The sequence below is a fragment of the Podarcis muralis genome, chromosome 12, assembly GCF_964188315.1.
Source record: "Podarcis muralis chromosome 12, rPodMur119.hap1.1, whole genome shotgun sequence".
Taxonomy (NCBI): Eukaryota; Metazoa; Chordata; class Lepidosauria; order Squamata; family Lacertidae; genus Podarcis; species Podarcis muralis.
In genome coordinates, this window is record NC_135666.1 from 6,298,973 (window position 1) to 6,326,251 (window position 27,279).

Here is a 27,279-nt window from a genome sequence, read left to right on the forward strand (position 1 = left end):
GTGGTTTACCCAGTCCCTGTCTGGGAAAAAGGCGAGATAAATAATTAAGTCGTTGCAATTTATTTACAATTTATTTATAATTGCAATATCGAAAGGGCTGCGAATGCAGTTCAAACCATTAAAAACATTCCTCCCCCCTCAAACATCGGGTGGAAAAACCACCCCAAGCCAAAAGTCCTTGTGACAATTCACCAGCATTTCGGTGTGCGTGTACACATTTTTCTGCGCACAGTTCTGTCCTATGTACCCATGTTTGCAATCTCGGAAATGCCTCGTGCCTCGCCCTGCTTCCAAGGAGTCCGCGTTGGCCTCACCCCATAGGAAAGAGGGGTGTCGAGGGGCGAGGAGTTCCGCATCTTGCTCTTGAGCATTGCCCACCCACCGCAGCAGCCGTGGAACCGTTGCCAACTCTGTCACGCCGGGGATGTCTTCCCTTTTCACCCCGTGCGATGTGATGCTGTTTGCTTTGGAGCCGTTTCCACGGCAACGGGCCCCGGGTAAGCAAACACCGGTCCAGGGTCGGGGGGGGGGGAGAGCTTTGACAGCTGAGGCACTCCAGCGCCAGTCATTCCCCCCCCCCAACCCACCCACCAGCGACATGAACTTTCTCAACCCAGGGCAGGTGTATACAAAGGAAAGTCCTGCAAAAGTCTTTTTTTATATAAAATAGTTTTTATTAGAATTTCAACATCACAAATTATTAAAAACATATCATCTTCATTTCCCCCCCCCCTGTTTTTTCCCCTCCCCACTCTCCAAAAAGAAGAAGAAGAAGAGTTTGGACTTGATATCCTGCCTTTCACTCCCCTTAAGGAGTCTCAAAGCGGCTAACAATCTCCTTTCCCTTCCTCTTCCACAACAAACTCTCTGTGGGGTGAGTGAGGCTGAGAGACTTCAGAGAAGTGTGACTGGCCCAAGGTCACCCAGCAGCTGCATGTGGAGGAGTGGAGACGCGAACCCGGTTCCCCAGATTACGAGACTACTGCTCTTAACCACTACCGCTCTTAACCACTACACCACACTGCCCCTCCCTCGCACCCCCCAGACTTCCCTCAGCTCCTCTCTCTGGTTTTTCAACACATATTATTCTCTCCACCCCCATCATTCTGCCCAGACACTGAGGTCCAACTCCGAGGGCCTTCTGGCAGTTCCCTCAATGTGAGAAGTGAGGTTACAGGGAAGGAGGCAGAGGGCCTTCTTGGTAGTGGCGCCCGCCTTGTGGAACGCCCTCCCAGCAGATGTCAAGGCAATAAACAACTCTCTGACTTTTAGAAGACATCTGAAGGCAGCCTTGTTTAGGGAAGTTTTTAATGTTTGATGTTTTATTGTATTTTTAATATTTTGTTGGAAGCTGCCCAGAGTGGCTGAGGAAACCAGCCAGATGGACGGGGTATAAATAAATTATTATTATTATTATTATTATTATTATTATTATTATTATTATTATTATTATTATTATTATAATATGGCCGGCAGGTAATTGTGGAAGAGCAGGCGTTAGGCTCCATTTCTGCTGTCGCAGTGCTAACCGGATTAGCATTCTTCCCCCTCAACCTGCGGTGCAAATTAAATGTTTATTCTTTCATGTAGGGAAAGTGTCAGCTGCTCTCAGATTGACCAGGAAAGACAAGATCTCGGATGATTGGAGAGCGAGAGCAAGCGAGAAAAATAACAATATTCAGTGGGGGGGGGGGGGATAGAGTCTTGGTGCTGGCACTTTCTTCGCTGTATACCCAGATCCAACAAAAACTATTTATTTGCTATGTTTGTTGATGGAGAACTTTGCCTTGTTAAAAGGACTGGGCTGAAAACAGGTGTCAGGGACCTTTGGCCCATTGGATGTAGCTCAACTATAGCTCACACAGCTCCCAGCAAGCATGGCTGATGACAAAGGATGGCGGGAGGTCCTGGGACGCGGGTGGCGCTGTGGGTAAAAGCCTCAGCGCCTAGGGCTTGCCGATCGAAAGGTCAGCGGTTCGAATCCCCGCAGCGGGGTGCGCTCCCGCTGCTCAGTCCCAGCGCCTGCCAACCTAGCAGTTCGAAAGCACATCAAAAGTGCAAGTAGAGAAATAGGGACCGCTTACCAGCGGGAAGGTAAACGGCGTTCCGTGTGCTGCGCTGGCTCGCCAGATGCAGCTTTGTCACGCTGGCCACGTGACCCGGAAGTGTCTCGGACAGCGCTGGCCCCCGGCCTCTTGAGTGAGATGGGCGCACAACCCCAGAGTCTGTCAAGACTGGCCCGTACGGGCAGGGGTACCTTTGTTGTTGTTGTTTAGTCGTTTAGTCGTGTCCGACTCTTCGTGACCCCATGGACCAGAGCACGCCAGGCACCTCTGTCCTCCACTACCTCCCGCAGTTTGGTCAAACTCATGCTGGCAACCTCGAAAACACTATCCAACCATCTCGTCCTCTGTCGTCCCCTTCTCCTTGTGCCCTCCATCTTTCCCAACATCAGGGTCTTTTCCAGGGAGTCTTCTCTTCTCATGAGGTGGCCAAAGTACTGGAGCCTCAGCTTCACGACCTGTCCTTCCAGTGAGCACTCAGGGCTGATTTCCTTAAGGGGTACCTTTACCTTTACCTTTTTAAGAGGTCCTGGAAATTGGGGGGTGTTGGGTAGTTCCTGCTCCCATTGGTCCAACTGGATCAGTATTGTTTACAATGAGAGGGGATCCTTTGTCAGATGAGATCCATGCTCTCCCCTGAGGAGCTTTGCAGGGGCCATGCGGTAGTGGTGGGCGGGGCCAGCAGCAAAAGTGGGCGGAGCAAGGAAAGGGACTCTCATGCCCATGGAAGTCAAGGGGATTTCTACACAAACACCACCTCTGTCCAGGCAAGGAATATGCATTGTTTGACGCTCAAAGACACACTCGGCTCAGGCAACAGCACTCAAGGCATTTCCAAACAATCATTTAACATACTTTATTATCTTATACAATATTTTGGACTTCCATCAACCACCTCTGAAGATTTTCCAATCTTTATCACTTAGTCTACATTTCTTAATTTCTCTATTGCTTTTAATCTTCCTTAACTTATAACTCTCGTCATAATCTTCATTGCAATATTTCGTACAGTCCTCCTTACAGAACTTCTTGCAATCCTACCAGCGCAATCTGTTTATTACAATTGCTTTTCAAATAGTTCAAATATTTACTCCAATCCTCTAAGAATCTCTGGTCCCGGAATTTTCGGATCCTTCCTGTCATCTTATCTAATTCTGCATAGTCCATTCATTTCATTCATTTCATTTGCCATTCTTCTTTCGCCGGTAGTTCTTCTTGCTTCCATTTCTGTGCCAATAATATTCTTGCTGCCATGGTTGCGTATAAAAACAATTTGCTATCCTTTCTATTAATATTCGGGATGCAGGTGGCGCTGTGGGTTAAACCACAGAGCCTAGGACTTGCCGATCAGAAGGTCACTGGTTCGAATCCCCGTGACGGGGTGAGCTCCCATTGCTTGGTCCCTGCTCCTGTCAACCTAGCAGTTTGAAAGCACGTCAAAGTGTAAGTAGATAAATAGGTACCACTCTGGCAGGAAGGTAAACGGCGTTTCCGTGTGCTGCTCTGGTTCTCCAGAAGTGGCTTAGTCATGCTGGCCACATGACCCGGAAGCTTTATTGGCCGGAAGCTGGCCAATAAAGCAAGATGAGCACCGCAACCCCAGAGTCGGCCATGACTGGGCCTAATGGTCAGGGGTCCCTTTACCTTTACCTGTTAATATCCTCCCCTACAATGCCAATGTGATTCAGGTCACACACATACCATACGTTTAAAGCATTGTGCTACCACTTTAAACTGTCATGGCTTCCCCCAAAGAATTCTGGGAGTCGTTCGGAGGCCCCAACTCCCCTCCCAGAGTTACAATTCCTAGAGTGGTTGAACAGTCAATCCTTCTTCACAGGGAACTCTGGGAGTTTTACCCCCGTAAGGGGACTAGGGATATCCTACCAAACTCTCAGCATCCTTGCAAACTACAGTTTCCAGGATTCTCTTAGAGTGTTCCCATAGCGCTTTCTAAGGTACGGTGTGGAGGAGACATTGGTAAAAGGCAGTGTCCTATTTCCCAAACCCTCACTGACAGATCACCTGAATTCTCTTGGGTTTTTTTAAAGAAAAAAATAATAATTGAAATTTTCTCTAAATAAGAAATCCGTAATAACAAACACAACATACTTAGTTCCGGTACAGTGGCAGGTGGGAACTGAAATAACCAAAGGACGAGGAAGAAGAAGAAGAAGAAGAAGAAGAAGAAGAAGAAGAAGAAGAAGAAGAAGAAGAAGAAGAAGAAGAAGAAGAAAGATGTAGAAACAGTAATCTGGAAGACCAAAGGAAATAATTTATACATTTTTAAGCTAAAGTCCAAAAGTGTTTAGGTGTAATACCAGCCCCTAATGGGAACCTCCCTATGTCACACACCCTCAAAGATGGGTCACCTGAACTCTTGGCAGGTGTGTTACACAATTCAAGCTGTTCCCTGTCTGTGGGAAGGGGCTGCAATTTAACACAGCCCTTCTCCTGTGCTCTGAACCTTTTCCCCTCCCTCCATCCCTCTCTCCCCCACCTTCTCCATCCTGCCCACCTCCAGCCCCGATGCCCTCCAGGGATTGCTTGGGGACAGTCATAAATCCCGGCGACGTCATCGCCAGCTCTCCCAGCCGAAGGCAATATTCCCTCCGCGAGCCTTCATTAAGAGGAAATTCATGCCTTAAACACCTTGCTGGCTGCATTCTTGACAAGTCATCGCATTTTTGTGTGACCTGTTTTATTTTAAAGCCCTTCAGACTGTGACATTAGTGGACCGGGCGGAGGAGGAATGGGGCAGGGGGTCAGGGAGGGGAAAAGGGGGCAGGCAGAGCTGGTCTTCCCTGTCTGAGCGGGATCTTTTCCAACCAGCTCTCCAAATGACCTCAGAAAAGCCCTGTCTAGTCCAGGGTCCTGTTCTCACAGTGGCCCACCAGAGGCCTATGGCATGGGTAGGCAACCTAAGGCCCGGGGGCCGGATCCGGCCCAATCGCCTTCTCAATCCGGCCCGCGGATGGTCTGGGAATCAGTGTGTTTTTACATGAGTAGAATGTGTCCTTTTCTTTCAAATGCATCTCTGGGTTATTTGTAATTGTGCCCCTGAAGGAGCACCTGCGTAGCCTGGGACTCACAGCTGTCCATGGAGGCGCAGGTCAATTCTGTGTCCAGGGCAGCTGTTTACCAGCTCCATCTGGTATGCAGGATGAGACCCTACCTGCCTGCAGACTGTCTCGCCAGAGTGGTGCATGCTCTGGTTATCTCCCGCTTGGACTACTGCAATGTGCTCTACATGGGGCTACTTTTGAAGGTGACCCGGAAGCTGCAATTAATCCAGAATGCAGCAGCTAGACTGGTGACTGGGAGTGGCCGCCGGGACCACATAACACCGGTCTTGAGAGATCTGCATTGGCCCCCAGTACATTTCCGAGCACAATTCAAAGTGTTGGTGCTGACCTCTCAAGCCCTAAACGGCCTCGGCCCAGTATACCTGAAGGACCGTCTCCACCCCCATTGTCCAGCCCGGACACTGAGATCCAGCACCGAGGGCCTTCTGGCAGTTCCCTCATTGAGAGAAGTGAGGTTACAGGGAACCAGGCAGAGGGCCTTCTCGGTGGTGGCGCCCGCCCTATGGAACGCCCTCCCTTCAGATGTGAAGGAAATAAGCAGCTATCCTATCTTTAAAAGACATCTGAAGGCAGCCCTGTTTAGTTGAAGTTTTTAATATTTAATGCTGTATTGTTTTTAACACTCGATTGGGAGCCACCCAATTATTATTATTATTATTATTATTATTATTATTATTATTAGTGGGGCATAGGAATACGTTCATCCCCCCCTTCAAAATATAGTCCAGTCCCCCACAAGGTCTGAGGGACAGTGGACCGGCCCCCTGCTGAAAAAGTTTGCTGACTCCTGCCCTATGGGATGCCCTCAAACAAGACCTGAGTGCAAATTCACTCCCCACCAAGTTGGAAGTTTGGATGCAAGCCAGCTTGCAGAAACGGGTTTGGATGAATCTAAAACAGATGGGAATAAAAGGAACTTCAAAGACTACCTTTGGTCTCTGTTCTGACCTCCCTAGTTTAGACTGAGACATCTTAGGTCCCCTCCTGTTCACAATGTCCTCCTACTTCGCTCTTGGACCTCAAAATGAAAGGTCACCTATCCTTTGAGAACACAAGGCCCAGGCATAGAATCACAGTATTATAGAATGAGTGCCTTCATCTTCTCTAGATTAGTTGGTTAGGTTGGAACTGGAAAACTTTTCTATCCAAGTGATGGGCTTCCTATATTAAACAACCTCCTTATTTTGTTACCCTCAAGCACCACTCGGTGTGTGATTGCAGCAAGGAACGGTCTATTCTCCGGCCAAATTCACAAGTCACATTCTGCACACTAGTAACCCCAATAGTTTGTGCATTGTGTGAAAAAGTACTTTTTTGGGGGGCCTGGTTTGTCAGATGCCTGTGAGTTCTGGTGTTATAATAGAAGGGGTGCTGAATTATGGTGCTGGAGGAGACTCTGGAGAGTCCCATGGACTGCAAGAAGATCAAGCCTATCCATTTTGAAGGAAATCAGCTCTGAGTGCTCAATGGAAGGACAGATCGTGAAGCTGAGGCTCCAAGACTTTGGCCACCTTATGAGAAGAGAAGACTCCCTGGAAAAGACCCTGATGTTGGGAAAGATGGAGGGCACAAGGAGAAGGGGACGACAGAGGACGAGATGGTTGGACAGTGTTCTCGAAGCTACCAGCATGAGTTTGACCAAACTGCGGGAGGCAGTGGAAGACAGAAGTGCCTGGCGTGCTCTGGTCCATGGGGTCACGAAGAGTGGGACACAACTAAACAACAACAAGAGAAGGGGAGTCTGGGAGCAGCTAGCACACAGGCGGATGCTGGCTTTACAACCCTGCAAATGATGAGCTGAGTTCCCTTCATATTTTGTAACCTGGGTATTTTCAAGGCTAAACATACCCAGCTCCTTCAACCGTTCCTCATAAGGCTTAGTTTCCAGACCCTTGATCATCTTGGTCACCCTCCTCTGCACACCTTGCAGCTTGTCAACACCCTTTTTAAATTGTGGTGCCCAGAATTTAACACAGTATTCCTGGCGTGTTCTGACCAAAGCAGAATAGAGCTGGACTATGACTTCCCTTGATCTGTACACTTAGACTTCTGTGACGCAGCCTAAAATAGCATGAGCCTTTTTTGCTGCTGCATCACGCTGCTGACTCATGTTGTGCTTGTGGTCCACCAAGACCCCTAGATCCTTTTCACGTGTACTACTAGCAAGCCAGGTGTCCCCCAACTTATATTTGTGCAGCTTCTGATGGTCCTACGCTGGGCTTCACCCTCTGAGGACCAGCCATGCTGCTCTTTCACACCTGTACCGTATTTTTCCGTGTACAGTGGTACCTCGGGTTACATATGCTTCAGGTTACATACGCTTCAGGTTACAAACTCCGCTAACCCAGAAATAGTACCTCGGGTTAAGAACTTTGCTTCAGGATGAGAACAGAAATCGTGCTCCGACGGCACGGCAGCAGCGGGAGGCCCCATTAGCTAAAGTGGTGCTTCAGGTTAAGAACAGTTTCAGGTTAAGAACGGACCTCCGGAACGAATTAAGTACTTAACCCGAGGTACCACTGTATAAGACGAGGTTTTTTTAGAATGATAAAGAATAGTTAAATATTGGGGGTAGCCACAAGCAGGAGATTGTAAACAGTGATTGGGCAGGTGATTTGTGGCTGCGGCAAGGCCTGCTGGTGATTGGCTGCTGCTGTGGCAAGTGGGCGGGAGATTGGCGGCTGCTGGCAGCGAGTGGGCAGACGATTGGTGGCTTTTGCGAGGCGTGCAATTGGCAGTGGGAGTCGGGCAGGTGAGCGATTGTCAGCAACCCATTTCCTTAATTTGGAGTCCCCTAAAATAGGGGTTGTCTTATACACAGGGAGGTGTTATGCACGGGAAAATACGGTGTCTTAAATACGCTCCACACTTCCATTTCCTTTGAGACCTTTCCCTTTGATCTTCGCCTCTCCTACCTGGCTTGATATCAGCCACGGTCAAGAGGACACGAAAAATTAGCAAGCAACAGAGGTGACCTTGGTTTGCTCACCCCTGAAAACTCTTAAGCCCATTAAGTGTGTTCCTGGAAACCTCTTGCCCTGCACTCTCCAGTGGCGCTTCCCGTCTAGTTAACTTTCCTGCAGCCTTTGTTCTTATTAATTGGCTTTTCAACGAGGGCTGGGGCAACCGAGTCCGTTGACCTGCTAATGAGCTGGCACCGGCCGGCTTGAGCTGTTTGGACGCCTTGGAGAACTTTCAGTGGAAAAGGAAAGGAAGGAAGCTCTAATTACAACCGCCAGATCTGTATAATGAGCCTGGGAGAGTGGAGGCGGTTAACCCAGTCGCTGCTATAGCACCCAGAGGCTCGTCCGAAGGTACAAGAGAGCATCAGTTTCACAGTCGCAGCTGTGTGACAAAAAATGGGAAGGTGGGATGGTACTGAACATTGTTGTTGTTTAGTCGTTTAGTCGTTTAGTCGTGTCCGACTCTTCATGACCCCCTGGACCAGAGCACGCCAGGCACTCCTGTCTTCCACTGCCTCCCGCAGTTTGGTCAAACTCATGCTGGTAGCTTTGAGAACACTGTCCCACCATCTCGTCCTCTGTCGTCCCCTTCTCCTTGCGCCCTCCATCTTTCCCAACATCAGGGTCTTTTCCAGGGAGTCTTCTCTTCTCATGAGGTGGCCAAAGTCTTGGACCCTCAGCTTCACGATCTGTCCTTCCAGTGAGCACTCAGGGCTGATTTCCTTCAGAATGGAGAGGTTTGATCTTCTTGCAGACTCTCAAGAATCTCCTCCAACACCATAATTCAAAAGCATCCATTCTTGGGCGATCAGCCTTCTTTATGGTCCAGCTCTCATTTCCATACATCACTACTGGGAAAACCATAGCTTTAACTATACGGACCTTTGTTGGCAAGGTGATGTCTCTGCTTTTTAAGATGCTGTCTAGGTTTGCCATCGCCTTTCTCCCAAGGAGCAGGCGTCTTTTAATTTCGTGACTGCTGTCACCATCTGCAGTGATCATGGAGCCCAAGGAAGTAAAATCTCTCACTGCCCCCATTTCTTCCCCTTCTATTTGCCAGGAGGTGATGGGCCCAGTGGCCATGATCTTCGTTTTTTTGATGTTGAGCTTCAGACCATATTTTGCGCTCTCCTCTAACATTAGGAATGGGCTTAGATTTTTTTAATCTTAAGATTTTATTTGAACTTTGTCACTCAGTAATTATAGTCCTATTCTACAGTACAGATGACTTCCGGCTCACCCAGCCTTGATGTTTATAATTATGATTACATACAATTGCATTTTTTTAAAAATCTGTCATATCCAGTTTCATCCTTTAATTTTTTTTATTAAAGGTTTTCAACCTAACATACCATAAAATTCCAACTAAAGAGACTACAGTCATACCTTGTGTTCCGTTTGCTTCAGGTTGCGCGTTTTCAGGTTGCATCCTGCGGTGACCTGGAAGTACCAGAAAGGGTTACTTCTGGGTTTCACCACTTGTGCATGTGCAGATGCGCAAAAATGACATTGCGTGCATGCGCAGATGCGGTGAATCGCGACCCGCGCACGCGCAGATGCACAGACACGGGTTGTGTTCTGCTCATGTTGCGAATGGGACTCCGGAAGGGATCCTGTTCACAACCAGAGGTACCACTGTAATAAAAAAACAAACCCTATATCAAAAAGCTAAAGAGAAAAAGAAAACAGGAAAGAAAAGTTTCATCCTTTTAAACATATTTCTTGCTATGTTCTGCTATTTTTGTTCTTAGACCTTAAACCCTGCTGTAGACTTTGCATCTTCACCAGCCATTCTTCTCTGGTTGGAACTTTATATTCTTTCCATCTCTGGGCCAATAGTATCCTCGCAGCTGTCATCCTGTACATGAAAAGTCTTTTCTGCTCTCTTGGAATCTCTGTACCTAAAATGCCTAATAAAAAAGCCTCTGGTTTTCCCCCCACAAATGTTATTTTTAACATTTTCTTCAATTCGTTATATATCATTTCCCAGAATGCTTTAGTTATCTTGCACATCCACCACATATGATAGAAGGTGCCTTCTTTTTCTCTACATTTCCAGCAAACATTAGAAGCAGTTCTATACATCTTTGCTAATTTTACTAGTATTAAGTACCATCTATACATCATTTTCGTATAGTTTTCCTTCAACGCTCAGCACGCTGTAAAATTTAAATCTCCCTTCCATAATTTTTTCCAAGATTGAATGTTATGCCCAATATCTTGTGCCCAAAAGCTTGGGAACCTTCAGGGGAGATGGCTTAGAACAAAAAACAAAACACGTTACATTCACACATCAGCAGGAATGCAAATATTGGGCTTGATCCCAATATTGAGTTTTAGCTCAAAAGAGATCCCCCCCCCGATTGTTATGTACTGAGTTGAATAGGATCCAAAAGGCAGCAGTTTGATTGGTCCTAGAACAATAGGGTCCAGAATGCAGCAGTCTGATTGGTCCTAGAACAATAGGGTCCAGGATGCAGCAGTCTGATTGGTTCACAGGAGCCACCCAATCCAGCTCCAGGTTGAAGTGAATCCGCAACCTGATTGGCCTACAGGAGAATCCCGGAATTAGCCAATCACGTGGGCCCCATTGTGTAAATAATGTATATAAAGCAGACATTCTGGGGGAACTTCCATTCCTCCTCACCACTACGAGCTGAATAAAGAGCATGGAGTCCACTCTCGACTCCGAGTATATTTCACTGATGAAAACTGCTAGTAGAATTGCTTCCAGGAAGATGGAGTGATGGGTTTCTAGGCAAAAGAGGAGTGAAATTTTACCTGCTGCACCTGTTTGGGCCTGGGGAAGAAGTGATGGATGTTCCACAAAGATCTCTATGCCACACACACAATGACATGCATGCAAACCTCTCAAGCATCTGGGCAGTCACGGGACGACCAGGCTGTTGTTTGTGCTGGCATCTGCCCCGGGGAACCCGAAACCCACAGGCTTCACGTTCCAGGCTGAGGCCCCCTCCTGCTCCTTAGCTGACAAAGACATAACCCCTTTTTGGTGGGTGCGGGCGATCTCCCAGCGCCTTCTCCGCAGGGGGTCGCTTGCCTTCTGCGCAGAAGGAGGCGAGTCACAGAGAAAGATACAATACGGTAATCTTTATTGTCATTGTCCCATACGGAACAACGAAATTGAAAAATCTACATCAGACATTCAAAAACCAACAATCCCAGCTATCCCAACCTGGTTAACCCCCTAAAAAACTCTGACACCCCATTTTTAAGTACAATATACTCCCATAGAGACTCCTTATACAGTGGTACCATGGGTTACATACGCTTCAGTTTACACACTCTGCTAACCCAGAAATAGTGCTTCAGGTTAAGAACTTTGCTTCAGGATAAGAGCAGAAATCGGGCTCTGGTGGCAGCAGGAGGCCCCATTAGCTAAAGTGGTGCTTCAGGTTAAGAACAGTTTCAGGTTAAGAACAGACTTAACCCAAGGTACCACTGTACTGCGTTTTAAACCCAAATCGCATTTGGGTAGAAACTGTTTCTCAGGCGGCTAGTCCTAGTCTTTATAACCCTGTACCTTCTTCCAGAAAGCAGAAGCTGAAAGAGATCATTTCCGGGGTGCGCACTATCCTGCGCTATCTCTGCAGCTTTCTTATGGCACCTGGAAGCATAGATTTGATCCAAGGTGGGAAGAGTGCACCCAATTATTCTCTCCGCAGTCTTTACAACCCTGGACAGCATTTTCCCTGGCCGTGCAGCTCCCAAACCATACACACGGATCATAAGTTAGTACACTCTCCACAGTACAATGGTAAAATGACATCAACAGGTCTTTTGAGAGATTGTTTTCCCAGAGGATCCTCAGAAAATATAACCTCTGCTGTGCTCTCTTCACCAGGTCTTTGCTGTTTTCTCCCCAGGTTAGGCCATCTCTCAACTCCATTCCCAGAAACCGAAACACCGAGACCTGTTCCACGCACTTCCTCTCAATAAGTGGCTGAATATTCAATTTACATTTCCTAAAGGCCACAATAATCTCTTTTGTTTTCTTTAAGTTAAGGAGTAAGTTGTTTTTCCTGCACCACTCCCCCAACCGCTCAACTTCTTAGCAGGAGTCTGGGCATCTTCCTTTCGAATGACACAAGAGAAATGGGTGGACACAGGTGGAAGAAGGAGGAAGAAACCTGCAATTGCCACTGTTTAGCATTGTCATGATGGACTACATCAACGCCAGGAAATGGGAAAATATGTCAATTTCTTTTTTTTTTTAAATAATTTTTATTATTTTCCAACACAAAAATACAATTATGCCAAATTTTCACAAATTTTCACAAATTTGATTCTTTTTAGACTTCCTTCGGCTTCTCTGACAATCATCCATAATTAATTCTCAGTTTACGCATTGCTTTGTTTATATTGCCATTAAACTTCCCTCCCACTCCTATTTGTTTTTTTTAACAATATATCTCTGTTTTCACAGTGCTTCTTGAAATCCCACCAGTGTTGTTTGTACATCACATGTTCTTTTCAGATATTCAACAAATTTCCCCCAGTCCTCGATGAACTTTTGGTCTTGAAGATATCTAATTTTTCCGGTTAGTCTGTCCAATTCTGCATAGTCAGTCAGCTTCAGTCTCCAATCTTCTATTGTCGGTATCTCCTCTTGTTTCCATTTCTGGGCCAGTAGAATTCTTGCTGCTGTGGCTGCATATTGGAAAAGTTTACAGTCTTTTCTTCTAATTTCATTCCCTGTAATTCCTAAAAGAAAGATCTCTGGTTTCTTTACAAATGTATATTTTAACATCTTTTTCATTTCGTTATAGATCATCTCCCAGAAACCCTTCACTTTCTTACATTCCCACCACATATGATAAAACGTACCTTCTTTTTCTTTACATTTCCAACATTTGTTGCACGTCTTATACATTTTTGATAATTTTACCGGTGTAATATACCATCTGTAAAACATTTTCATAACATTTTCTTTAAGTGCTGTACATGCAGTAAATCTTAAATTCTCTTTCCACAGTTTTTCCCAGTCCTCAAACTGAATATTATAACCGAAATCTCTGGCCCATTGTATCATTACCGATTTGACTTCCTCATCTTTGGTATTCCATTCCAGCAATATTTTATACATTTTTGACAATATTTTACAATTATTATTTATCACATCTGTCTGAAACTTTGAGTCTTTTTCAACATAACCCCTTTCTTTAATATCTTTTTTAAACATTTCGTTTACCTGGAAATAGTGCAACCAATCATATACATGTTCTTTAACTTGTTCATATGGTTTTAGTTTCCATTGGGAAAATATGTCAATTTCATTTCTCTCTCCATTTTTAGTTTTTACCTGGGTTTGAGACCCTTTTTAAAAAAAATGTCCTCATGAAAATCCACTTGAAGTGTGTCTTTTTCCGAAGAGACACAAATTATATATATATATATATATATATATATATATATATATATATATATATATATATATTTGCTTTCGTAGATTTTCACGGGTACAGGAATGCAGGTTTTGGTGTCCTCGGGTGTCTTCCCGTGTAAAAGTTGGGGTGTCTAGGCGACGTTTCGACGAGGTCTCACTCGTCATCTTCAGGCTGGTGCTTTCGGCTTCTTGTTACTGGAACAGAGCAGGATCTCAGTGTTTGAGTTCCTATAAATACTGTTGAGGAGGTGTGGTGTATAGCCTCCAATGTTCTGGGCAGAGAGGAAGTTCCCAGGCTAGTGTGCCTTTTCTTCTTTTGTTCCTTAATTGCTTGAGGGATATCTTGAGTGATTTCTTGAGTGATATCCTGAGTACCACTTAGGTGGGTCATTAGGTGTGGATTAGTTGCTAAAGCCTTTGTGTCTTGACCTCTTGAACTTTGTGAAGAGTTTTTCTGAGAAGATGGCTGTACTGCACTTAGTTGTGCTCTGGCTTGGCTTCGTGTATAGGGGCGAGCTGTGGTTTTGTGGCCTGTGCCAGCCAGATCTGTGTAGGGATTGCAGGGGGGTGCAGCATCCGGAGGTGCCACCATGGTTTGGCTACTGGATGGTGTCTGTAATTTATCTGTGGAGAGGGTCTGGGTTTGGGTCTGGTGTGGTTGATTGGTGATGGCGTTCTGTGTGCCTCTGGATCTGGTGTCAGTTTTTGTGGGGAGGGCTAATTTCCAGATGTCTGGCAAGCGGGATGTGTCGTCACGCTTGTTCATGTTGTGAGGGTGTTTCTCTATCTCGATGGCTTCCATGATTATTCTCTTGTGGTGATGTTCCATGTTAGAGAGCAATTTGGAATCTGCAAAATTAATTTCGTGTCCTGTTTCTTTCATGTGTTGGAAAAGAGAGGAAGTTTTTTCTTCTTTTTTGACGGCATTCTTGTGTTCTGCGATACGTGCATTTATTCGTCTGTTTGTTTGTCCAATGTACGTGGCTGGGCAGACTTTGCAGGGTATTTCATAGACCCCTTGGTTTTCCAACTGGATTTTATCCTTGGGGTTTCTGAGGATATTGGCTATTTTTTGGTTGGCGCAAAAGGCTGTTTTGATATTGTGTTTATGGAGGATTTTGCTAATTTTATCTGTAGTGCCCTTGATATAAGGAAGGAGGGCCATGCCATTGTTTTCTTCTGTGTCTTGGTTTTTGGGGGGTGTTTCTTTTTGGATTAGCTTCGTAACCCTGTTTTGCTGGTATCCATTGGCAATTAACACATTTGAGAGATTCTGTAACTCAGTTGTCAAGTGGTCTTTGTCAGCCAGGCGTTTGGTTCTGGAGATGAGAGTCTTGGCTACGGAGTTTATTTGTGCAGGGTGGTGGTGTGATTGTGCATGTAAGTAGCGGTTGGTGTGTGTTTCTTTCTGGTAGATAGTGTGTCCTAGGGAGCCATCAGGTTTTTTGTAGATTAGGACGTCAAGGAAGGGAAGTTGGTTGTTGGCTTCTATTTCCATAGTGAATTGTATTTTGGGGTGTAGGCTGTTGAGATGTGTGAGGAAGCTGTCCAGTTTTTCCTTCCCGTGTGGCCAAATTACAAAGGTGTCGTCAACATATCTGAGCCAAAGTTTGGGTTTGTGTTCTGACTTGTCTAAAGCATTGGTTTCAAAGTGTTCCATGTACAGGTTTGCGATGACCGGTGAGAGGGGTGATCCCATAGGTGCTCCTTCTATCTGTTTGTATCTTTGTCCATTGTGGATGAAGTACGTGTTGGTTAGGCAGTGGTTGGTCAGGTCCAAGATGTATTCGGGGGGATTGTATTTGTTTTGAATGGCTGTCAAGGCTTCATTAATGGGCAATTGTGTGAAGAGAGATACAACATCGAAGCTCACAAGTAGGTCATTGGGATGTAGGTTTTGCTTCTTTATTGTTTCTATGAACTGGAAGGAGTTTGGAACGTGTGAAGAGATGGATTCTGCATAGGGCTGAAGTTGCTTGGCGAGAAATTTAGCGAGATTTTGTAGAGGTGAGCCTATGGAGCTGACTATTGGTCTGAGTGGTGTTCCTTCTTTGTGTATCTTGGGGAGGCCGTAGAGTTTGGGGCATCTGGATGATTTTTCTCTGGGGATGATTCTTAGCTGGATTTCTTCACTGATAGGAGAGGCTTTTATTTTGGATTTGGTGGTTTTTTCCAGATAGGTGGTGGGATCTGTTTTTATAGGTTGGTAGGTAGGGTCTTGGAGTAGATTTGATAGTTTTGCTTGGTAGTCCGATGTGTTCATCACAACAGTGGCATTACCTTTGTCTGCTGGGAGAATGATTATGTTGTTGTCTTTCCTCAGGTTGGTGAGTGCTTTCTGTTCTTCTTTGTGTAAATTGCTTCTGGGTGGTTTGCTGGAGCAGAGGATGTTGGTGACTTCAAGTCTGATTTTATTGGCTTCATCTGGGTTGATTTTGGTTAGGCTAGCTTCGACTCCGCATATGATGTTTTCCGTGGGGATGCGTCTCGGGGCGACTGCAAAGTTGAAACCTTTGGAGAGTACTTTGGTTTCAGTTGAGGTGAGGATCCTGTCTGATATGTTATGTACTGTTTGTTTCATGGGTTGTTGTGGAGGGTGGCTGGGCTTCTGGCGTTTCTCTAGTTTGTGGAGTTTGTTGGTGTGTGTGTCTGTCTTATGTGAGGTCTCCGTTTCAGCTCTCCAGACGGCTAGTTGTATTTATAGGAACTCAAACACTGAGATCCTGCTCTGTTCCAGTAACAAGAAGCCGAAAGCACCAGCCTGAAGATGACGAGTGAGACCTCGTCGAAACGTCGCCTAGACACCCCAACTTTTACACGGGAAGACACCCGAGGACACCAAAACCTGCATTCCTGTACCCGTGAAAATCTACGAAAGCAAATATCTCACCTCTACGGGGAGGAAACCTTCCAGCTGACAAGAACCTACGAGAAACTAGAAATCCGAAGAGCCACCATCTTATGTGATCTCTTGTTCCTACGCAACTGCCGAGACAACAACTTAATTCCCACATGCTTCCAACTTAAATTCCACTCTAAAACCCCAGCTACCGAAAGGATCCTGAAACGAACTGAACTATCCCTAATCAGAAACGAACTACACAAGAAAAGATACCTACTAAACCAAACCAACAAAGATCTGCTCACTCTTCACCTCAAACTCTGTAACAAAATCCACCCTGCACTCTGGGACAAATGCAAACAACTAGCCGTCTGGAGAGCTGAAACGGAGACCTCACATAAGACAGACACACACACCAACAAACTCCACAAACTAGAGAAACGCCAGAAGCCCAGCCACCCTCCACAACAACCCATGAAACAAACAGTACATAACATATCAGACAGGATCCTCACCTCAACTGAAACCAAAGTACTCTCCAAAGGTTTCAACTTTGCAGTCGCCCCGAGACGCATCCCCACGGAAAACATCATATGCGGAGTCGAAGCTAGCCTAACCAAAATCAACCCAGATGAAGCCAATAAAATCAGACTTGAAGTCACCAACATCCTCTGCTCCAGCAAACCACCCAGAAGCAATTTACACAAAGAAGAACAGAAAGCACTCACCAACCTGAGGAAAGACAACAACATAATCATTCTCCCAGCAGACAAAGGTAATGCCACTGTTGTGATGAACACATCGGACTACCAAGCAAAACTATCAAATCTACTCCAAGACCCTACCTACCAACCTATAAAAACAGATCCCACCACCTATCTGGAAAAAACCACCAAATCCAAAATAAAAGCCTCTCCTATCAGTGAAGAAATCCAGCTAAGAATCATCCCCAGAGAAAAATCATCCAGATGCCCCAAACTCTACGGCCTCCCCAAGATACACAAAGAAGGAACACCACTCAGACCAATAGTCAGCTCCATAGGCTCACCTCTACAAAATCTCGCTAAATTTCTCGCCAAGCAACTTCAGCCCTATGCAGAATCCATCTCTTCACACGTTCCAAACTCCTTCCAGTTCATAGAAACAATAAAGAAGCAAAACCTACATCCCAATGACCTACTTGTGAGCTTCGATGTTGTATCTCTCTTCACACAAGTGCCCATTAATGAAGCCTTGACAGCCATTCAAAACAAATACAATCCCCCCGAATACATCTTGGACCTGACCAACCACTGCCTAACCAACACGTACTTCATCCACAATGGACAAAGATACAAACAGATAGAAGGAGCACCTATGGGATCACCCCTCTCACCGGTCATCGCAAACCTGTACATGGAACACTTTGAAACCAATGCTTTAGACAAGTCAGAACACAAACCCAAACTTTGGCTCAGATATGTTGACGACACCTTTGTAATTTGGCCACACGGGAAGGAAAAACTGGACAGCTTCCTCACACATCTCAACAGCCTACACCCCAAAATACAATTCACTATGGAAATAGAAGCCAACAACCAACTTCCCTTCCTTGACGTCCTAATCTACAAAAAACCTGATGGCTCCCTAGGACACACTATCTACCAGAAAAAAACACACACCAACCGCTACTTACATGCACAATCACACCACCACCCTGCACAAATAAACTCCGTAGCCAAGACTCTCATCTCCAGAACCAAACGCCTGGCTGACAAAGACCACTTGACAACTGAGTTACAGAATCTCTCAAATGTGTTAATTGCCAATGGATACCAGCAAAACAGGGTTACGAAGCTAATCCAAAAAGAAACACCCCCCAAAAACCAAGACACAGAAGAAAACAATGGCATGGCCCTCCTTCCTTATATCAAGGGCACTACAGATAAAATTAGCAAAATCCTCCATAAACACAATATCAAAACAGCCTTTTGCGCCAACCAAAAAATAGCCAATATCCTCAGAAACCCCAAGGATAAAATCCAGTTGGAAAACCAAGGGGTCTATGAAATACCCTGCAAAGTCTGCCCAGCCACGTACATTGGACAAACAAACAGACGAATAAATGCACGTATCGCAGAACACAAGAATGCCGTCAAAAAAGAAGAAAAAACTTCCTCTCTTTTCCAACACATGAAAGAAACAGGACACGAAATAAATTTTGCAGATTCCAAATTGCTCTCTAACATGGAACATCACCACAAGAGAATAATCATGGAAGCCATCGAGATAGAGAAACACCCTCACAACATGAACAAGCGTGACGACACATCCCGCTTGCCAGACATCTGGAAATTAGCCCTCCCCACAAAAACTGACACCAGATCCAGAGGCACACAGAACGCCATCACCAATCAACCACACCAGACCCAAACCCAGACCCTCTCCACAGATAAATTACAGACACCATCCAGTAGCCAAACCATGGTGGCACCTCCGGATGCTGCACCCCCCTGCAATCCCTACACAGATCTGGCTGGCACAGGCCACAAAACCACAGCTCGCCCCTATACACGAAGCCAAGCCAGAGCACAACTAAGTGCAGTACAGCCATCTTCTCAGAAAAACTCTTCACAAAGTTCAAGAGGTCAAGACACAAAGGCTTTAGCAACTAATCCACACCTAATGACCCACCTAAGTGGTACTCAGGATATCACTCAAGAAATCACTCAAGATATCCCTCAAGCAATTAAGGAACAAAAGAAGAAAAGGCACACTAGCCTGGGAACTTCCTCTCTGCCCAGAACATTGGAGGCTATACACCACACCTCCTCAACAGTATTTATAGGAACTCAAACACTGAGATCCTGCTCTGTTCCAGTAACAAGAAGCCGAAAGCACCAGCCTGAAGATGACGAGTTAGACCTCGTCGAAACGTCGCCTAGACACCCCAACTTTTACACGGGAAGACACCCGAGGACACCAAAACCTGCATTCCTGTACCCGTGAAAATCTACGAAAGCATATATATATATATATATATATATATATATATATATATATATATATAATTTTTAGATTTCCGTCAGCACCTCTGATGATCCACCGTTTTATCCACATCTTATGCATTTCTAAACTTTATATTGCCTTTACATCTCTTGACAAATCATCCTTCCCCTTATCCATTTTTGCAATAATTCCATTAATACTCCTCACAAAACTTCTTACAAACCTACAAATGTCGCCTGCTCTTCACAAATACTTTTCAGAAAGTCCGTAAATTTACTCCAGTCTTCCATGAATTTCTGATCCCGCCGGTTTCGAATCCTTCCTGTTAGTTTATCTAGTTCTGCATAGTCCATTAGCTTCATCCTCCATTCCTCGAACAGACACAAATTTTAAGTCCGTTTTGCCTAACAGGAACTACTGTACTTTTCCGTGTATAACACGCCCCCCATGTATAAGAGGGCTAAAAATTAAGAAAATGAGTTGTTGAGCTTTTTTTAGGGGGGAGGATTGGCCAGAGTTGTTGAGCTTTTTTAAAGCCTTTTAAAGGGGGGATTGCTGAAAATTAGTCAGCTGCCTGGCCGATGCAACAGCATCCTAACGTCTGTCCCCTTGCCGGCAGAAGCAGCCTATTGGCTGCCCAATTGCCGCAGCAACACCCAATCACAACCACCCCTTGCCACAGACACCAACAGCATGTTGCAGACCACCATGGTTTTTGCTCACGGAATCAACCAATTCTATGTCCCCCTAGGCAATACCCATGTATAAGACGACCCCCTATTTTAAACATATTTTTTCAGTAAAAAAAACCTAGTCTTATGCATGGAATGGTATGGTATTTTTCAATATTTTTATTGTTTCATATACGTGCTCATTGTTGATTTGTGATTGCTGCTGTTGTACAGTCGCCTAACTCAGTTTGGTAGAGCATGAGACTCTTAATCTCAGGGTTGCGGGTTCAAGATTCCTGCATTGCGAGGGATCAAATTAGGTGATCCCTTGGAACTCTACAATTCCATGATTCTATTGTTTTGAGGTGCTTAACAGAGAGCAATGCAGATATGGATTTAAATAATTTGTTGTTAGCATCAACAACAGAAGAGTGACTAGTGGGGTGCCACAGGGTTCTGTCTTGGGCCCGGTCTTATTCAACATCTTTATCAACAACTTGGATGATGGACTCAAGGGCATCCTGATCAAATTTGCAGATGACACCAAACTGGGAGGGGTGGCTAACACCCCAGAGGACAGGATCACACTTCAAAACGACCTTGACAGATTAGAGAACTGGGCCAAAACAAACAAGATGAATTTTAACAGGGAGAAATGTAAAGTATTGCACTTGGGCAAAAAAAATGAGAGGCACAAATACAAGATGGGTGACACCTGGCTTGAGAGCAGTACATGTGAAAAGGATCTAGGAGTCTTGGTTGACCACAAACTCGACATGAGCCAACAGTGTGACGCGGCAGCTAAAAAAGCCAATGCAATTCTGGGCCTCATCAATAGGAGTATAGCATCTAGATCAAGGGAAGTAATAGTGCCACTGTATTCTGCTCTGGTCAGACCTCACCTGGAGTACTGTGTCCAGTTCTGGGCACCACAGTTCAAGAAGGACACTGACAAACTGGAACGTGTCCAGAGGAGGGCAACCAAAATGGTCAAAGGCCTGGAAATGATGCCTTATGAGGAACGGCTAAGGGAGCTGGGCATGTTTAGCCTGGAGAAGAGGAGGTTAAGGGGTGATATGATAGCCATGTTCAAATATATAAAAGGATGTCACATAGAGGAGGGAGAAAGGCTGTTTTCTGCTGCTCCAGAGAAGCGGACACGGAGCAATGGATCCGAACTACAAGAAAGAAGATTCCACCTAAACATTAGGAAGAACTTCCTGACAGTAAGAGCTGTTCGACAGTGGAATTTTCTGCCAAGGAGTGTGGTGGAGTCTCCTTCTTTGGAGGTCTTTAAGCAGAGGCTTGACAACCATATGTCAGGAGTGCTCTGATGGTGTTTCCTGCTTGGCAGGGGGTTGGACTCGATGGCCCTTGTGGTCTACTCCAACTCTATGATTCTATGATTCTATGATTCTATCAAGATTTAGGATTGGAGTTTTCCTTCTCCTAGAGTTTGCCTGTCTTTACTACGTATACAGCAGAGCCATCATTTTCAAAACAATTGTCCCAAGCCTGGAATTATACATGATAATCCAACAATGCCGATATCTTTTACGTGGACTTTATTATTTTAAAAAGGTAAAGGACCCCTGATAGTTAAGTCCAGTCACGAACGACTCTGGGGTTGTGGTGCTCATCTAGCTTTACTGGCCGAGGGAGCCGGCGTTTGTCCGCAGACAGTTTTTCTGGGTCATGTGGCCAGCATGATGAAGCCACTTCTGGCGAAACCAGAGCAGCACACGGAAACACCGTTTACCTTCCCGCCGGAGTGGTACCTATTTATCTACTTGCACTGGCTTGCTTTCGAACTGCTAGGTTGGCAGGAGCTGGGACCGAGCAACGGGAGCTCACCCCGTCGCGGCGATTCAAACCGCCGACCTTCCGATCGGCAAGCCCTAGACTCTGTGGTTTAGGCCACAGAGCCACCCGCGTTATTTTAACCTGTGTGCAAATGTGCTCATTCTACACCCCTATTTTATAGCTATGTTTGGCATCTTTTAATTTTCATCTATAGTTATAGCTCTCCTCTCTTATAAAATAAAATGGGGGGGAAAGCCTTTACCGCACGAAGGATAACAATAAGCAAGCAGAGGACTTCCTTTTGAGAGAGGGCTATCCTCTGACAGTCCTTCAGGGAGAGAGGATTGTCTTCCATGAAATAGCCACCCAGCAATAGACTGAGGCTTGCTGGGGGAAGAGGCCAAAGACTTGTGTCCATTTGTCACAGAGACGGCACATTATGGGCAGCCTTCCAGGCCTCCTGTTCCCTGTCCCTTGATGGACAATCCTTTCCTTAAAAAAACAAAGATTAAAAATGACCTTGTAAACGGCGTGAGGCTTGCAGGATTACGAGCTGGTTTCAAAAAGGAAAACAGCAGGTCCCTGATTTACGGCCTGCTTCCTTTTGACGCCTTGGGACAGTGCCACGGTCACCCCGAGGCCTGATACCGCCTAATTCTTTGGCATTTATTAGCCGCGAGGAGCACATTTGGAAGGGATCAGTTCATCACCCCCTTCCTTGCCAAAGCTGAGGCCCTGTATATCTATAACATATCGGTGTTGACAGTTCTCCTGCTGGTGACCTTTGGCCAAAAACCACTGCCAGGTGACACTGCGTTGGTTTGTTTTTTTGTGGGGTGGGGAATGGCGTAGAAATTATAAACTGGAAAGTCCCCTTCGCCATCTGCTCTAGACGCCTGTCAGTGTTAAAATACACTATATATATATATATATAGACACACACACACACACACACACATATACACACAGTATATATATATATATATATATATATATGCAGGTTTTGGTGTCCTCGGGTGTCTTCCCGTGTAAAAGTTGGGGTGTCTAGGCGACGTTTCGACGAGGTCTCACTCGTCATCTTCAGGCTGGTGCTTTCGGCTTCTTGTTACTGGAACAGAGCAGGATCTCAGTGTTTGAGTTCCTATAAATACTGTTGAGGGGTGTGGTGTATAGCCTCCAATGTTCTGGGCCGAGAGGAAGTTCCCAGGCTAGTGTGCCTTTTCTTCTTTTGTTCCTTAGTTGCTTGAGGGATATCTTGAGTGATTTCTTGAGTGATATCCTGAGTACCACTTAGGTGGGTCATTAGGTGTGGATTAGTTGCTAAAGCCTTTGTGTCTTGACCTCTTGAACTTTGTGAAGAGTTTTTCTGAGAAGATGGCTGTAGTTGTGCTCTGGCTTGGCTTCGTGTATAGGGGCGAGCTGTGGTTTTGTGGCCTGTGCCAGCCAGATCTGTGTAGGGATTGCAGGGGGGTGCAGCACACGGGAAGGAAAAACTGGACAGCTTCCTCACACATCTCAACAGCCTACACCCCAAAATACAATTCACTATGGAAATAGAAGCCAACAACCAACTTCCCTTCCTTGACGTCCTAATCTACAAAAAACCTGATGGCTCCCTAGGACACACTATCTACCAGAAAGAAACACACACCAACCGCTACTTACATGCACAATCACACCACCACCCTGCACAAATAAACTCCGTAGCCAAGACTCTCATCTCCAGAACCAAACGCCTGGCTGACAAAGACCACTTGACAACTGAGTTACAGAATCTCTCAAATGTGTTAATTGCCAATGGATACCAGCAAAACAGGGTTACGAAGCTAATCCAAAAAGAAACACCCCCCAAAAACCAAGACACAGAAGAAAACAATGGCATGGCCCTCCTTCCTTATATCAAGGGCACTACAGATAAAATTAGCAAAATCCTCCATAAACACAATATCAAAACAGCCTTTTGCGCCAACCAAAAGATAGCCAATATCCTCAGAAACCCCAAGGATAAAATCCAGTTGGAAAACCAAGGGGTCTATGAAATACCCTGCAAAGTCTGCCCAGCCACGTACATTGGACAAACAAACAGACGAATAAATGCACGTATCGCAGAACACAAGAATGCCGTCAAAAAAGAAGAAAAAACTTCCTCTCTTTTCCAACACATGAAAGAAACAGGACACGAAATTAATTTTGCAGATTCCAAATTGCTCTCTAACATGGAACATCACCACAAGAGAATAATCATGGAAGCCATCGAGATAGAGAAACACCCTCACAACATGAACAAGCGTGACGACACATCCCGCTTGCCAGACATCTGGAAATTAGCCCTCCCCACAAAAACTGACACCAGATCCAGAGGCACACAGAACGCCATCACCAATCAACCACACCAGACCCAAACCCAGACCCTCTCCACAGATAAATTACAGACACCATCCAGTAGCCAAACCATGATGGCACCTCCGGATGCTGCACCCCCCTGCAATCCCTACACAGATCTGGCTGGCACAGGCCACAAAACCACAGCTCGCCCCTATACACGAAGCCAAGCCAGAGCACAACTACAGCCATCTTCTCAGAAAAACTCTTCACAAAGTTCAAGAGGTCAAGACACAAAGGCTTTAGCAACTAATCCACACCTAATGACCCACCTAAGTGGTACTCAGGATATCACTCAAGAAATCACTCAAGATATCCCTCAAGCAACTAACGAACAAAAGAAGAAAAGGCACACTAGCCTGGGAACTTCCTCTCGGCCCAGAACATTGGAGGCTATACACCACACCCCTCAACAGTATTTATAGGAACTCAAACACTGAGATCCTGCTCTGTTCCAGTATCAAGAAGCCGAAAGCACCAGCCTGAAGATGACGAGTGAGACCTCGTCGAAACGTCGCCTAGACACCCCAACTTTTACACGGGAAGACACCCGAGGACACCAAAACCTGCATATATATATATATATATATATATATAAAAGTGGTGGGAATGGGTGATTGGCTGAGAGGTGTGGTAAACCTGTTGATGATTGTTAACGACTGCACTTGGTCTTACAGGAAAAAGCAAGGGGTGAGATGGCCAAAAATAGCTTTATCATGTATAATGAGATAAGAATCCAATGTCTCTATTCCAGGGGTCAGCAAACTTTTTCAGCAGAGGGCTGGTCCACTGTCCCTCAGACCTTGTGGAGGGCCGGACTATATTTTGAAAAGAAAATAGAATTAATTCCTATGCCCCACAAATAACCCAGAGATGCATTTTAAAGAAAAGCACACATTCTACTCATGTAAAAACAGCTGATTCCCGGACTGTCCGTGGGCTGGATTTAGAAGGCAATTGGGCCGGATCTGGCCCCCGGGCTTTAGTTTGCCTACCCATGCTCTATTCAGACCAGGTCTCTCCATGGTTTTAAGTTTGGTAAGGTAAAGGTAAAGGTACCCCTGCCCGTCAGGGCCAGTCTTGACAGACTCTGGGGTTGTGCACCCATCTCACTCAAGAGGCCGGGGGCCAGCGCTGTCCGGAGACACTTCCGGGTCACGTGGCCAGCATGACAAGCTGCATCTGGCGAGCCAGAGCCGCACACGGAAACGCCGTTTACCTTCCCACTAGTAAGCGGTCCCTATTTATCTACTTGCACCCGGGGGTGCTTTCGAACTGCTAGGTTGGCAGGCGCTGGGACCGAGCAACGGGAGCGCACCCCGCCGCGGGGATTCGAACCGCCGACCTTTCGATCGGCAAGCCCTAGGCGCTGAGGCTTTTACCCACAGCGCCACCCGCGTCCCTTTTTAAGTTTGGTAGTAAGTTGTAATTCAGCAACTTCTCTTTCCAGTCTGTTTCTGATATTCTTTTGTAATATGACAGCTACTTTGAGATCTTGTATAGAATGTCCTGGGAGACTGAAGTGTTCTCCTACTGGTTTCACCACCCTTCTGAGTAATATCCCTCCCCACCCTCTCACTATATATAAGGGTCTGGTGACTCCTGTTTCAGTGTATCTGAAGAAGTGTGGATGCACACGAAAGCTCATACCAAGAACAAACTTAGTTGGTCTCTAAGGTGCTACTGGACAATTTTTAAAAAAATATATTTCTACTGCATCAGACCAACACGGCTACCTACCTGACTCTAAAATACAAGGGAGCAAACTCTCTCTGTGTGTTTGTGCTGGCCTCCAACTTCAGCTCTAGGGTCCAGATACCAGAGGGTCCTTCCCAGGGTCTTGGGCTGGCAAGATGAACCTCCGAATGGCCACAAATTCCCACCCATCCCCTGAGAAACCTATTGCGTGGCAAGTCCTGCTCCCCCCCTTGGAAAATAAAGACACAGGACATAGTATTTAAGGTTGATGGGCGGAAAAGGCCACAACTTTATTGATTGCAGGAATTGAGCGGTATTGGCTTAGGCATTGGTCCTATCGACTAACCGGCTTCAGCCTGATTGCATGAAGGCCGGCAAGGGTTAACCACCAGTTAGGATATTTCCATTCCACCTTAAAAGGGAGCAGGCTTTGTGAGTCACAGAGTCTGCGTATTTCCTGTTCACAGGAAGTTTATGTTTTCTATTGCTTTCGTTTCTCACTCTCTGTGTCTGAGACACTGAAGCAGGCAGTCATGTTTTTCTTTGCTCTGACCAACACTGAATAAACTTGTAAATAATGTTCTCCTGCGTGCATCTTTCGCTGTGCATTATCTGCTGATAGAGCATGCATCAGCTCTGGAATGTGGCAAGCTATTTCTGGAGCTCGTGTCGCTAATTGCTGACACTGCGTGTCTACGGGAGATTGATGGACGTCCGGAGGCGACATAGGGCCATGATGGATGATGTCTCCCTGGCAGTATCCCAACATAGGGGGAGTCCTGCTGATGTATATCAACTAGGAGCTCCCCCGGGGTCACTGCTCGGGGGCGTGCCTTGGGCCCACACCTCCATAGGCTTCGGACAGGGCAACATCCCCCGGAATCCTTTACCGGATTACCCTTCGATTTGGGGGAAGGTGATGGCGCTTCCTTCCCCCCTCTCATTTGCATAAAAATACCCCTACCAATGCCTAACCGCCACTCGAGCAATAGCTCGCCACCAATACCCTCAGACCTGCAACCAATCCCTAATCCCAGCAGCAATGTCATCCAACCGAATACCATTTCCAGCATCTGAAAGATGGACGCCATCAATTCTGTAGAGGGCCTCCTTGCTGAACTGGATGCTAGGGTGGCCAATGACACCCCCCGCCCCAGAGCCACCACTCTATGCACCACAGCAGGAGTGAAGAAGAGAGGGAGGTCCTCGGCCGCACCGGCCCTAAATAGCCCAGGCCATGCCTCCCTGGCCAGCCGATTGGCTGGACAGGGAGATGACGCGCCCAAGGATTCCCTCGTTCTTGCGGGGGCTGCAAGTTAGCCCACGCGTGCGTGGGGAGGGCGTGGGCCGCAACCCCACCTCCTCTCCAGCTCGGA